Source organism: Myodes glareolus, chromosome 19, assembly GCF_982192425.1.
Source record: "Myodes glareolus chromosome 19, mMyoGla1.1, whole genome shotgun sequence".
Taxonomy (NCBI): Eukaryota; Metazoa; Chordata; class Mammalia; order Rodentia; family Cricetidae; genus Myodes; species Myodes glareolus.
The window spans coordinates 45,708,534-45,723,663 of record NC_142044.1 but is presented as its reverse complement, the minus strand read 5'-3'; the positions used below and the strand labels follow the sequence as shown (position 1 = coordinate 45,723,663).

Below are 15,130 nucleotides of genomic sequence, written 5' to 3'. Positions count from 1 at the left end.
TAATATAGTAAGTTTCTGAAATTGAGTATTTGCTTGGTATTTGAAGACAAGATCAGATCACTTTGTTGCCTGCCTAGTAGCCATTGAATCTGTCACTGAATTCTTCCACTGCAAGGCTCTCGTGACAATGTAGAGAAGCTGAATGATACTGGCTAGAAAGTGGGCCATTTGGTTCATCAGAATATTTGGTGTATGATAGAGTCAGTCACTTTAAGGTCTAAGTCTCAATACAATATACTTAGGCTAAAATGTTATGAAGCTTTTCCCTTGCAGTGCAGTTCATAGTCAGTGTTGTCTCCAGGGTACTGTAGAAGTGGCACTGGGTGGGAAGTTCTGTTACTGGAACTCTACTCCCCTAGGATGGCAGAAGCTATGCAGGAGCCCAGGGAGAGCTCCCTCTTTCACAGACTTACACTATTAGGATTCTATTCTCTGTATCTGCAGAAAGGCAGATACCAATGTTGAGGCAGGGAGATCCCAAGTTTGAGCTCAGTTTGGGCTGTGTGGCTAGGTTATGTTTCAACAACAGAAACTACTCATTAAAAACCATAGATTAGTGTTTGCCAAGCCAGGGAATGCTGCAAAGGGCACAGGGAGCTTGAGGCTTGAGACACATTCTGTCAGTGCCACGAAGTGATGCACTCAGTTCTATGCAAGTCAATATTTTGGTAAAGGGAAAGGAGGAAGGAGGACAAAAGCAGATAGGGAGGAAAGAAGAAGAAAGAGCAACAGAAAGGAAAGGCAAGACAATGAGTCTCAGTCCTTCTAGAGCAGTGGTTCTCAACCTTCCTAATGCTGTGACCCTTTAATGCAGTTCCTCATGTTGTGGTGACCCCAACCAGAACATTATTTTCGTTGCTACTTCATAACTGTAGTTTTGCTACTGTTATAAGTCGTAATGTAACTATTTTTGGAGATAAGAGGTTTGCAGAAGAGGTCACGACCCACAGACTGAGAACTACTGTTCTAGAACAGCTGTATCCTGGTGGCCTGTCCTGGGGCAGCTGACTTGATCTAGTCTCCTTTCTGCAGATGTGGCAATTGGAATACTAATAAATTAGGACCCTGTAGTTGGAGGACTTCTACTACCAGCGCAGCTAACTACCTGGGTTTGTGTCTTGGGCTTGCTGAATTTAGAGAGGGACCCAGATAAATGGGAGGTAATGAAGTCTGTCAAGGCGAGGCTGCCAGGTATCCTTGCCCCCCCTTTCCCTTCTGAGGTCAAGTGATAACTTCTGTTGATGTGGTCTTTTCTGATGTTTTCTTTTAAGAGGTTTCCGGTACAAGATTTCAGAAAGAGACCTCTAACTGATTTGTACAAGGTGAGACTAGGTGACTTTTGAATGCTCACATCAACAGTGACATCAGTAACACTGACTAATAACCAAATGCTCACGTGCATCATTTTCCCTTGCAATGGATTATTTCACCAGTCACCTAATTTAATTTAACTGCATTCTTCCTCTTGGCTCATTCCTAAAGTGACCCTTTCCCAGCCACTGCCATTTAGACATAGTGTCCTAGCTGACTGTATGGAAGGGGTTGAACTTGTCTGGGAGGGAAGCATGGGGAGGTAGTTTCTCCACCTGCTTAGCCATCTTGCATGTAATTAAAAAGTCTTTATTGGCGAATAATATGTGTACATAAAAGTGTCCAGATATAAATATGCATGGATTTTTACATGTATAGTATGTATGGTTCAGGAACCAGAAATAGGTCTAGTCTGTGTCTATTGTGAGGTCCTGGTTCTATCTCAAGTACTGAAAGGAAAGAAAAAAAAAAGAACCAGAAACTCAGAAGCCCTCTGTAATTTCTGTTCCTTCCCACTTCCCTATCCTGCCCGCCCTCCCAGCCTCTTTGTGCAGGGGCTCATGACTGTGCATTCTTGTGTACATATTGTATCCAAAATTTGAACATCATTTTTCCTTTCAGTTCTTTATCAGAGTAGAAGAAATGGGGTGGCTTTTGCTTTTTACTCTGTTCATTTTGCATATTTGTGTACCCTCCTTCTTTGGAGACAGTTGCCCCATACTTATCTCCCGTCTTGTCCTCTGCATCCAGTTCCCCATTGTCTTCCACTAACTAGCTACTTTGCATTAGAGAGTACAGCATGGGAGCAGAGTGCTAAAAGGGAAATGGTAAAGTTAGCCCACCCATGTAAACAAACCGTGGGAAACATAGGCCACTTTATACCTGCTCCTGAGATATGGCAATCCCTCTTTTCTGTCCTAAGTAGTAGGACCCGAAAGACAAGGCGAGTCTGTTTTGTAAGTTGGGGAGCACACACTTTGGTTTGGAGGAGCAGCATAAATTTGTTGCCTGGTTTTCAGGGAATGCTGAGATTCCTGGGGTCACTTTCTGAAAAGAAAGCTGTTCTGTGATGGCCCAGGCAGGCAGGAGCCAGCTGCAGTCAGAACCTGGTGCTTGGACTGTGAATGCAGCAGTGTGAGGAATGACCTTATCTCAGCAGCCAACAGGAAATGATGAAATGTGCTGGGAGAATTTGGCTGGGAGAGGGAGGTCAGACCTACCAGCCGGGTTGGAAGGAGGCAGGTACTAAACAGATCTGCCAAGTTAGGCGGCTGCAGCCAGCGTCTGACAGAAACGTGAGTGATTTTTAAGGTAGACCTGTCTGAAAGTAGAATGTCTGTGCTTTTTTTTTGTTGTTGTTGTTTTGTTCATATGATTAACAGCAGTCTCACCTTGTAAGTAAGCCTACTTAGTTTGAGAGATTCTTGACGGAAGTGTTCAGCCAGTTCCACATTAACCAGCACGGAATGTTTTAGCCTGCATGCCCTGAGAAAATGACAGTAAGTGCTTGATTCTCCTGTGCTAGATTTTGACCTGAGCAAAAAATGAAGACTGTGCTTTATAATCTTTGACTCTGTACATGGTTCCTTTTCCAATGGATCACTGTGGACTGCTTCAGCATGGTTTCTGCCAGCTTGCATACCTCTAACTGCCTAGCTAATGAGTTACCCGAGTTAACTGTTTGTTACTAGAGGGCTCTTATTTCCTGACTTTCAGATGATATGTTTATTATGTACGCGGTTCCTTTTTTAAAAGCCAGAGCTAATCTATAGGCACAGAGAGAAAAGCCAGCAAATGAGCTTTTCCTCCCCGCCTGAGTCAGCTCTTTTCTCATTTCTTAGACCCCGTGCCCTGACTCCAGTGCTAGAAACTTTATGCTTTAACAGTTATCAGACATTCTATTTTAAAAACCAAGCAGCTTCATACACATTTAAAATTATTTCTTATCTCAAAAGTCATATTCTGGAACTGAAAATTATAACTCTCCTCTCTTTTCTTTTTGTAATTGTAATTGTAATTAAAAGCTAAAACAAAAAACTTGCTACGTTAAGTGACCTTCCCTGCATGGCTTATTCTACTGGATCACCATTGCCATGATCATTGAACTAGGTAGTGGCCTGGTTCTGTTGTAAGCACTCTGCTGGTGCAGGCTGTGCTACCACATGAGCACACGGTCCTGTTAGAGTCTCACCTGCTGTGATTTGTGCTTATGTCTAGCACTGTTTGAGTCACAGGGAACTCTTCCACAGTATATAAATGTTAGAACTTAATCAGGCCCATCAGTTTTAGTTTTGCTCTTGTACCTGTGGCCAGCTCCTTCTTTAAACTTTTTTGATCATAGAATAGTCTACTGAATATTCTTTTTTTTTCTACTGAATATTCTTTAAGTGATGCACTTGTGAAAATAACAAAGCAGTTTCATAACTTCAAGCCAAGCGTACTTTGCGGGTATGAGGGCTCCACCAGTAAGTAAGAATATGCCTTCTATAGCCCTTCTTTTTGTTTGGCTCTTGCTCACCCACATGCTAGGTTATAAGATGACTTAATTTCAAAGAGCTTGGTATTTAGAGTTGGAGGACTCTTGGAGCAGTTGTGGCTAGGCCTATCATTTTGACAAAGGAATTGAGACCAAGAAGTGTAGTGACTCGTTCAAGGTCACACAGCTTGTTAGCTGAGTCTGGAAGCTACGGTTCCTTTTCCTAGGTGCTGAGTCTGGAAGCTACGGTTCCTTTTCCTAGGTCATTACCTTTGTTTGATAGACAATCTGCTTTCTCAACATTAAATCTTGAATGGCCCCTCTTCTCTCAGATCAGTGCAAGGCGGGAGGACTCACTCATGAGCCTTAGCCCTGACCCCAAGAGTTCATTTTCTTTTTTTTTTTTTTTTTAATTTTTTTTTAAAGCAGCAAGTGTTCTTTTTTTTTCAAATTTATTTATTTATTATGTACACAATATTCTGTCTGTGTGTATGTCTGACAGACATCATTACAGATGGTTGTGAGCCACCATGTGGTTGCCGGGAATTGAACTCAGGACCTTTGGAAGAGCAGGCAATGCTCTTAACCGCTGAGCCATCTCTCCAGCCCCCAAGAGTTCATTTTCTTCTTCGCATTTCCAAACACTCAGCTTTTATTAAATAACAAGTTTTGATGAGTACTATTTGGCTTAAACGCATAATGAATAAAGTAGATTAATATAGAATATAATGTATAATGAGGTCATTATCAGTACAAAGGGCACTGACAGTTCTGCCTTTGAGAGATACTTTTTCTTAAAAATAAAGAGTTCTCTATTTCATAGTTTTTCCTGCCTCTCTCCTAAATTAGGTCCCAACCAATTGAGCCCCATTATGTGTTATCTGTAGATGAGACTGCCAACCCTATTAAGATCACATCTAGTAAAAAAAAAAAAATGGACAAGTACTTCGTTCTTCTTTGAAAGAGGAAACATGACAGGAAAACCCCGAACACAAGCTCCTGTTTCTTAGTATTTGTGTGTTTCAGTTCCTGCATGGGAATACTAACAGCTTTGAACTCTTAAGACAGGTTTGGCAGCATGAGAGACTTTAAAAAAATTATAATGTAAATAAAGAAATGATTTAGTTAATAAAATGGAATTTATTCACTGCTTTTCAGAATCTTTAAAGTTTCTTGGGGCAGGCCAGTGCTTGGAGTGTGTGAGGCCCTGGGTTCAATCTTTAGAACCCAATCTTCACAAAATTCTCTGTAAAAACTGGTTCGAGTCCTCCTGAAATTCAGATACAAGCACAGATTGCCTGAAAACAGTGACTGGCTCCCTCTACTTGGATATGGCTCCCTGTGTTAGGATTTACTGTGTGAGTGACCCTGGTAGGTCCCACTGCTGGTGTGGGGGATTGCAGATAGGGACAGACAGATACTCCATGCAGAGAGAGCTTAGATATGGAGAACTTATTTAGTGGATATTGGGAGGGTATAAGGGTAGAGGATTATGGGGTAAGAGAGGAATAGAGGGACAGAGAGAGAGAAGAGGAAAGGAGAGAGAAGGAAAGGGGGAGAGAGACAGAAAGCTGCCTCCTCAGAAGAACTGCAAGGGGAGGGGGGAGGAGCAGAGATCAGCTTGCTTTGGTAGGAAGGGGGGATTGGGAGTGGGCGGAGCTTCTCTTAACCCTTTAAGAGACAAGGGTACTGGCAGGGAAGGCCAGCAAAATTATAACACCGTGCTGTTGTCCAAAGCGTACTTACTTCTGGTACTCTGGGGGAGGTTATAGACATGTATTTTTACTTTTTAAGATTAATTTAGAGTATAATCCTTAAAAAAAATTCTAAAATAGACTAAGTGTAGTGGTGCTTGCCTTTAATCCCAGCGCTCGAGAGGTAGAGGTAGGTGGATCTCTGTGAGTTCCAGGCCTATCTGGTTTACATATTGAGCTCCAGAACAGCCAGGGCTCTACAGTAAGGTCTGTATAAACATGGTGGTTAAGGACAAGGCTTTTACTGTAGATATGAGAGAACAGCCAGAGGATCTGGAAGAGTTCAGAGCAGAAAGAGAAAGTAGACTTAACTTGGTCAGCAGACGACACCAGAACTACCTGTGAGAGAGGGGAGAATAGCAGTGGGTAGGGAATAGTGAACGCACAGGGAGAGGAGCAGGAGCAGAGCAGAGCAAACAGTGAGAACAGCAGGGTTATAAGGAGTGTGTGTGTGTGTGTGTTTGTGTCCGGGAAGGGAACCTGTGAGCTGGTGGAGGTGAGAAGGTCTAGGATTAGGATGGGCTTTGAAATGTGTGAGAGATGCTTGTGATACCAACATGCGCTTTGATATGCTGATATGCTGATAGGCACCTCATGTAGCTGTATGTCCCTTCTGCCAGAGGCAAGGGAATGAATGACCCCTCTTCGTAGAGGGGAGCCGGCTTCACAAGTTCTTTATCCAACCTCCAGAAATCCTCCTGTAGTCCAGGTAGAGCTCGTTTCTGGATAGGGGAACTGTCTTTGGAGTTTGGGGAAAGTGGAGTTTCCTTTGGACCTGACAAGACCATGCTCAAACAAATAAACAAATTAAAAATTCTGAAATATATACATTCCAGGAAAATGGATGTCTTTATAGATATCTTAATTTGTGCTTAAAATTTAATTTAATCAATGTTTACTTACTGTAATCTATAAAAGCCAAGAAAGAAATGAGTTCCATGAGTGATATTTTCATGCTGTAGGACAGAGCTGTGACTCTCCCTGCCATTGTAATGGGCACCTTTTGTATCCCTGGAGAGGCTGTTGCTTACAGACTGTGAGTCAGTTGATAACACCTGGGCCTAAAGAGCAAGGCTAAGGCCAGGAGCAGACTACTTCTCAGTGCATCATCTACTCCCACCCTTAGTGACTTTTGTTTCTCGGTATTTTAGACTTTTGTATTTTCATTAAGATTTTTCAACTTATTTATGATTTGTTTGTGTAATTTATTTGTGTATCAGTGTTTTGCCTGCATGTGTATCTATGCACCACATGCATGCGTGGTGTCCTTAAAGGCCAGAAGATGGCACGGAATCCCCTGGTATTAGAGGTAGAGGTGATTGTGAACAAGCTGCCATGTGAGTGCTAAGAATTGAACCTGCGTCTCTGTAAGAGCAGCCAGTACTCTTAATGTTTGAACCATCTCTCCAGCTTCTTTTGTAGTTTTAGTGTGTTCATATAGACTATTTCACCTGACTTCCTTTTCCTGATAATATAATTGACCCATCTCTTGTTGGAGTCAGCCAGTACTATGTGACACACATTCTTTGTGGTCTTAGCTTCTGCCCACTTTGTCCTCGAAGAGTCAGAGACAGGTGGGGCTGTGAGGTTCCTGCTGCGCTGATTTGCTGAAGTCAGTGAGAATTTGTGCTCCGGACATTTGGGCTTTCTGCACATCTATACTTACGGGCTTTTCTTCAGACTGTTCCAGTGATAGCCTCAGAATGCCCTTTCAGACTTAGAAGAGACTTTTGCTAGTTATCTCGGGCTTCAGTGCTAGACAGAGAAATATGCTTGTATGTCAGATAGTAATAGGAAAAACAAAAGTCAGTAGTGTGGATGAAAGAATGAGTGAGCTAATGAATTGCAGCAGTCCTCTTTGTGTAGAGATGTGTGTGTGTGTGTGTGTGTGTGAACATGTGTGTGTGTTGGGAAATAAACTCAGGCATGTTAGCCAAGTGCTCTACCACTGAGTTACTGCAGACCTAGGTTCTTTAAAAAAAAAAATGTAGGGGCTTGCTGGATGTGATGTCCCATGTCTTTCTTTAAGCACTTGGGAAGTAGGGGCAGATGGGTCTCTGATTTCAAAGCCAGCATGCTCTACTCTACATTCTAAGTTTCATGTCATCTAGAGCTACGAATTGAGACCTTCTCTCTCTTCCTCTCTGTTGTTTTTTTGTTTTTTTTTTGTTTGTTTTTTGTTTTTTCAAGACAGGGTTTCTCTGTAGCTTTGGAGCCTGTCTTAGAACTCACTGTATAGACCAGGCTGGCCTCGACCTCACAGAGATCCTCCTGCCTCCACATACCAAGTGCTGGGAATGAAGGCATGTGCCATCACCACCTGACTGACCCTGTCTCTTAAAGAAAAAATTAAGGAGAGGCTAGAGAGATGACTAAGCCGTTAAGAAAGAATCATGTTTGACAGTGAACTCTTTAAGACATTAAATTCACTTGAGCACATCTAGTGAACTATGATGGCTGAAGTTTGAATTTGAGGGGAGTTGAAGATGGCATGATGAAAAGCTGTGACATCAAGCTTTATCAACCATGATTGTCCCTACTCCTCAATGTTTTTGTTGTCTTGTGCACATTTCCAGCCATCTATTAGTTCATTACCTTGAGACACAGTTCGCCTGGATATTGGCTGCCTGTATCTATTTGTTCATTTATACACTTGCACGTTCATTTATTTCATTTATCCATTTGGGCTTGTGGTAACCCTCAGCAGGTAGTGAGCTAGACTCGTGGCATCCATAGATAGTGGAGGCTGAGTTTTTTCTTCCTCCTTCTCCCTCCTCTTCCTCTTCCTCCTCCTCCTCCTCCTCCTCCTCCTCCTCCTCCTCCTCCTCCTTCTTTTTTTTTTTTTTTTTTTTTTGTCTTTTGAGACGTGTTCTTACTCTGTAGCTCTGACTGGTTTGAAACTTTATATATAGACCAGGCTGGCCTTGAATTCGCAGAGATTGACCTGCCCCTTTCTCCTAAGTACTGAGGATAAAAGTGTGTGCTAGAGACTTGTAAACAGCAGGGTAATGAGTGTCTTGGAGAACTTTAGGAGCTTTAGTCTACAGATTGGTGAGCAGTTTTGTTGGGAGGGTTTGTCAGACAGAAGCAGACCCAGAAGGAACAACATCTTGGAGGTCAGAAAGGATTAATTCATCATTCTTTAGAGTAGTGCTTCTCAACCTGTGGGTTGTAACCCCATTGACAATCTCCAGATTCAAAAATATTTGCATTATAATTCATAGCAGTAGCAAAACTACAGTCATGGAATAGCAATGAAAATAATTTTATAGTTTGGGGTCACCACAGCATGAGGGAGTGTATTGAAGGGTCGCAGCCTTAGGAAGGCTGAGAACCACTGTTCTAGAGCTTAGTATGTGCTTCAGGCACCCACTTCCTATTTCCCTGGCCCAAAGCAGTTATTTTCCATCTTAAGCTACTTCTGTGTTCTTTATTTCTCTTTGAAGCCTTACCACTTGTTGGGCTACTAGCTTCTTGTGTCTATTTATGTTAAAATTGTCAAGTCAGTTTCTCATTTGAGCCATCCAGCCTTAAAGGACTGGTGAGTGCCCTGTTGGATGGCCCAAGTTCTCCACTCTGCCCAAGGGAACTCTCCTCCGTGGGTTTCAGATCTAGTCCTTCTGTCCCCACGGCTCTGAAGAAGGCCCCAGTCCTCCTTAGTATGCTAGCTAAGGCTCTTGGGCTTGGTCGCTTCTTTTGTCTCCTAATATCTAGCAGTTCCCCTCTAGATATTAGTTCACACTCTGCCGGCTCAGTTTTAATCCTGTTCTCTTTACGTGGAGGTGGACCATCCTTACTGTCTCCAGAGTGATGCTCCTCTCACCTGGGCACCCATCCAGGAGGATTAGTCTGGTCAGCATCCTTTTAGGGTCCTTTCTGCAGGGCTTTTGGATGGCATACTTGTCTGAAAGGTCTGACCCTTACAAACTGGGTTTGCTGGGTGTGTTTGTTTGTTTTTCAAGACAGAGTTTCACTGTGTAACAGCCCTAGCTGTCCTGTACACCAGGCTGGCCTCGAACTCACAGAGATCTGCCTGCCTCTACCTCCCTAGTGCTAGGATTAAAGGCATGTATCACCACCACCCAGCTTGGACATGGGTTCTTACTAGGCAGTTATCTTTGCTCAGCACATTATGTCCTACTCCGGTGTTTTCTGGCTTTCACTGTTGGTACTGGTCTAATTGGGACTCTCTGAGAGCAAGCTGTGATTTTCTCTGACTGCTTTTCTGATTTTTCCCTGTATCTTTGTGGTTCTGCAGTTTAACTTGTCTCTGTGCAGCTATTTTAAAAATCTTGTTTGGGCTTATTAGGCTTCAATGATCTGTAATTTAGTGTCTTTGATTATTCTGCAAAATTATCCCTAAATACTGCTTTCTCTTGCTCTTAATGTATCTCTTTCTACTATTGCTGCTCTTTTATTTCTCCCCCTTTTCTTCATTTTTGAGGGTCTCTGTGACTTTCATAATAAATTAAAATTTTTATTGAAAATATGTAAAAAGTGGGACACAGGCTATCTGTCCATCCATCTGCCCTCGCTCCCTTCATCCAGTCATCTAATTTATTTATTTATTTATTTATTTATTTATTTATTTATTTATTTCATCTAATTTATTTTTGAGGCAGGGTCTCTCTACATAGCCCTGGCTATCCTGGAACTCACTATTTAGATTGAAGGCATATGCCGCCATGCCTGGCTCAGGATATTTCTTAAACCAGTAAAGTTTTTTACTGAGTATGGGGGAACGAGAAGGGAGGAGACAAGGAGAAGAGGAGGAAAGAAAGTATTGTAATTGAAATTGTGATAGTAACCAAGATACTTTTTTCAAGACTCCTCAGTTATTACTTGGTAAGGCAAGTATGGTAATTAGGCACTTTGCTGTGGGTGGAAATGGGATTTTCTTTTCTCCTTTATACCATGATCACTAGACACGCTTTCTAGGAAGGTAGTGTGTGAATTGATGGTGAAGGCTTTGTGTCCTGGAGTTGTCCTTGTGTCGTCAGTGTCTATCAACAGTCGTGCTTTAAAGGAAGACAAGGAAAATCTACTCAGAAGCCCCTGTGAGTGATGCTAGCTCAGGAACGCAGCCAGCCTTCGCTAGATGCCATGTCTCAGCATGGAAGAGGGTACTTGAGCACGTATAGTCACAGAACAGAGGACTATCAGGACATTTGCTGGTTATATCTGGTGTGAGCATACATAGGCAGCTCATAGCCAAGGTAGAAAGTTTCTTCTTTAGGTTTTGAATGTCATAGCATCCTTAACTTTAGATTTTGAGTCTAAAGGTCAGCTAAGTGGTCCTTTCTGAGAAGTATATCTGTTTGTCATATATGTTAAGTAAGATGCAGAAGTTAAGAGAGATGACCACTAAAGTTAGCTCTGGGCCTTCCTATAGCATCTTACCAGAATCACAGTGTTCTACCCAGCCAAATTCAAGCAGTCTGCACCAGCTTTAGAGTGGATCTTTGGGTGCAGCTTCTTCAGAGAACTTTGATGTAACTTATGTTCTACTTGCTAAGTGACATCTGTTCTGTGGGTGGGCTTTGGCCAAAGAGCTGACAGAAGTTACCTTGAGGATGAGCAGGTTGAGAACTTGAGAGATCAACGTTTGTAGAGTGCCTCAGACATGTAGGCATTCACACTTCACGTGTCTTTGAAATTTATAACTTCCTGCATGAAATAGAGCCTTATTTCCCCCACATTTTACAGCTGGGAATAAAGCCTTGAAGTTAAACCTTACCCCATCACTGCTGTTGCCAAGACTCAGAGTCCAGTTCTTCTCATCTTACTCATAGAAAGGATATTTTGCTACTGATTGATGCTTTGCTTAGGCTCGTTTCAGATTATTGCTTGATAAATGAATTTCTGTTCCAAACTGCTGGCTTTGTTTGTTTTAACTAACATCAGCATCAAATTAGAACTCTCCTTCTTTCCTTCCTTCCTTCCTTCTTTCCTTCCTTCCTTCCTCCCTCCCTCCCTCCCTTCCTCCCTTCCTCCCTCCCTCCCTCCCTTCCTCCCTTCCTCCCTCCCTTTTTTCCTTCCTTCCCCTTTTTCCTTAATCTCCCCCTCTTCTGTCCACCTCCCTCCTTCAATCTTCAATGTGTTGTGAGCACCAGCTGCAAACTGGTCCAGCGACCTTCTCTGGGGTGGGATGTTGTAGGCTCCAGCTGGTATGTGCAGATGAGCAGAATGGGTTCTTGAGAAAGTGACATTGTAGTTGGATGCTTACAGTGCCTACAGTACAACACTATAACACTTAAAAAACCAAATTTTCTTGTTTTGTTTTTAAGCTTCAAAGGTATATGGCAAGACAAATATTTGAGTAGTTCGTTTCTAGATACAATGTCTAAAAAGTGTTGTAGTGCTATGATTTTGTGACATTTTCTATCATTCTTGTGGAGGTGGGCTCTGAACCCAAAGTGCTGTTTTCTTTTGAAAATTCATGTTAAGTATATGGGACATAAGTCACTTCTGGTGACTTGAGGATTCAATCTGGTGTCTGGCCCATATATGTGGTTATTTGTAAACAATAACCCCCTTCCCACCAAGTAACCTTAAAAGCCAGCTAAACTGTGTGCTGCAGAACTTTTGCTATCACACTGGTTCCTTCTCCTGGGATGCTTACCCCTTCGGCCTGTGGCTTCTTAGTGAGATTTCTGCCTCAAACACCCTTTCTGTGTCCCGTGGTGCTTTTGCTTTTGGAAGAGGTTGTGCACTGTGTTGGAAGAAGTCCTTTCTGTGATTGTGAGTCCTGTGAGAACAGAGCCCTTTGTGCTGGAGACCTGGGCCACAGACATAGTTACCTAGCTGTCACGACTTAAGAAGACCCCCCCCCCCCCCACTCCTCAGCAGAATCCTGCTGGTTCCACATAGCATCCAAGACAGACTGGATTCCATTTTCCAGATGAACATTGCCTTAAGCCTCAGAAGTATTTTGCCTGATATGATCAGACCCCCAGAAGATATGGTCTTGTGAAGAATCAAACTCACAAGTTTCAGAGACCTTGCCTGGTCATGTGCTGTGGCATTATCCTTTCCTTGCTGTTCCTAATTTTCCACTCAGCGACTGTCACCTCTAAGGCAGAACTGCAGCTCCTAGAGGCATCTGCTTTGTCAGACCTTTCTTTGGGGCAGGGCCTCTGAAACTGCTTCCTATGCACAGGAAAAGCATCCACTCCCCCTCTGTGGACACAGGCCCACAGAGGCCCTTTGTGTGACAGGAAGTCCTGCTTATAGAGGGGCTGTCTCAAAGTGGAGGGGTTGGAAGGAGCTAGAGGGGCTGACCTGGGACACTCTGACTCATATGTCTTGTTAATAATGCCCTTTGTCTGCTCTTGGGAACCTGATTCAGCAGCCATTTGCTCTAGCAGACAGAACTCACTCCTTCCCCTCATGCCAGCCCTTGGTGAATGTTCCCATTTTCTGTCCCTCTGAACAAATGACAACCTCCTGACCCATTCTGTATTTTTTCCCCCACTTTGGTTAGAAGAGTCCTTCTGACTCATATGGATCCATGTGACTTTTCTGGAGTTGAAATGAAGCTCTTGAGTGGGACATGATAGCTTGAGGAAGAAGTCACTGACTAAGCAGACACCCCTGACTGGAGGATCCCCAGGGAAGTATTTGATGTGCCTGACAGTGAGCTGTGGTAGTGTCTGTCAGGCTGGAGCAGAAGGGAGCTGTTGAGTTATCGGTGTCCACAGAACTAGTACCCTAGATGGCAGCTTCGTGACACACCTCTCTTGTGTAACTGTAGACTTTTGTCACTTGTTCAAGACTGTTGATTCTGATCTTAAGATACTCTAAAGTGAGAGAAAAGCCATGCAGAGCTGTTGGTGCCTTCTGTGTGCTCTCCAGCTCCGCGTGAAATGACCCGCCCTCCCCCCAGGGTTTCTCTCAGTAACAGCTTTGGCTATCCTGGAACTCACTTTGTAGACCCTACTGGCCTTGAATTTACAGAGATCTGCCTGCCTCTACCTTTGAGTGCTAGGATTCAGGGCATGCACCACCACACCCGGTTAAAAGAATTCTTTTGTATAAAAAGATTTATTTATGTGTATATTAAATAGGTCGTGTGTGCTGGTGTCCTTGAAGGCCAGCTGGAGGTCAAGGTGGTTGTGAGACACCCAGTGCAGCTACTGTGAATCAAACTCAGGTCCTTTGGGCAAACAGTAAGCACTCCTAACCACTGAACCATCTATTGAGCCCTGCCACATATATTTTTTTAAGATTTGTTATTTTATGTGCATGAGTGTATGTGTACCTGGGACTCACACTATGAAGAATGAGTTGGATCCCCTGGAACTGGAGTTTACCTAAGATTATAAGCTACATGGGACTTGAACCTAGATCTTTCGCTAGGTCAACAAGTGCTCTTAACCTCTGAGCCATCTCTCCAGCCCACTGGTGAAGGGATTATAATACTGTTGGAATATTACTTCGTCATTTTTTTAGCAGACTGATTTACACATTGTCAAAAAGCTATGTGGATATGTTAGTAAGCCAATGAGTAGTTCTTTAATCTAATGCAAATCTTTGTTGAATGTGGCTACTTGGGTTGTTTGTATAGGATACTTGTATTTGGGGCAGAAACCCCAATCAGTCAAGTATATTCCGTTGAAGCTAAGAAAACATGACATTTAGAATTTGGTGCCTTTAGATGAGAATACTTTCCCACTTTTAAAGCAGTCATAGCTTGTAGAAACTCTTGTTATGTAGTCAGTCCCACCTTGTACAGAGGTGTGAGCAAGGTGTGGGTATGGGAACTTCTGGCTTGAGTAGCCTACAAGTGCTGGGACCATTTCCTGATGTGGGATTTTCAGACTGTTTCACTGTCTGGAACAAAGTAGGGAGGCAGAGTTTACCGGGATGTGAGAGGGTTGATTGGAGGTGTCTAGAAAGCAGTTGGATATGTGATTTAACCCAAGAACAGATGGGACACAAGGTTGAAGGTGGTTTGATGTGTGGAAATGAAGGAGTTTGCTCAGGTAGAGTGTGCTGTGGGAGACAGGGCCTGTGACAGTAATGGTAGTCTTGGCCAGAAAAGGGGACAGTGAGGAGTGGAAGGAGCGTTGGCCTTCTAATTGCTATTTTTTCTCTGCTGAGAGAGAGAGAGAGAGAGAGAGAGAGAGAGAGAGAGAGAGAAGGGAGGTGGGTGGAGGTGAACTATAGAGGTTCAAACTGCAGGGATTGTGGATTGGCCAGCTGCTGGTTGACAGTACACAGGGAAGGAGAGGTCTCTGGGTGTTGCCAGTAGACTGCTCAGAACGAGGCAAGAGGCTGGCAGTTGGGTTGGTAGCTTTTCTCTAGGCAGGTAAGAAGGAGCTGGCCATAAAGAACTGGCAGTCCTCCTGCTATGCCCTGGGGCTGAAGCTGTAGCAGTGGTTAGCCCAGGACTATTGAGAAGAAATGTGGTGGGTTCCAGGCCATAGCACAGAACACTGAGGAGAAAGAATTTTCACATTATAACCCTTTGAATTTCTGGTGTGTCTTCCTCATGAATGTGATCATTAATTCAAAAGAAGAAAACCTGTTTCTTCAGTGACAAAAGCAGGCTTTATGACTATCAACAAGGCTCTCTGAAAACAAGCAC

General features: G+C 43.3%; 1 protein-coding gene across 5 annotated transcripts in view; it reads left to right on the top strand.

Moving 5' to 3' along the window:
* Window positions 1–15,130, top strand: part of Pacsin2 (protein kinase C and casein kinase substrate in neurons 2) — a 102,942-nt gene that overhangs the window by 33,484 nt on the left and 54,328 nt on the right. The window contains exon 1 of one of the 5 annotated variants that reach the window (XM_048444998.3): window positions 2,502–2,606. The exons of 3 other annotated variants lie outside the window; for them this stretch is intronic. The gene's annotated coding sequence lies outside the window, so the exon portion shown is untranslated. Of the gene's footprint in view, window positions 1–2,501; window positions 2,607–2,685; window positions 2,811–15,130 lie in introns of those variants that run through there. One more of the 5 variants, XM_048445000.3, reaches the window with a different exon arrangement.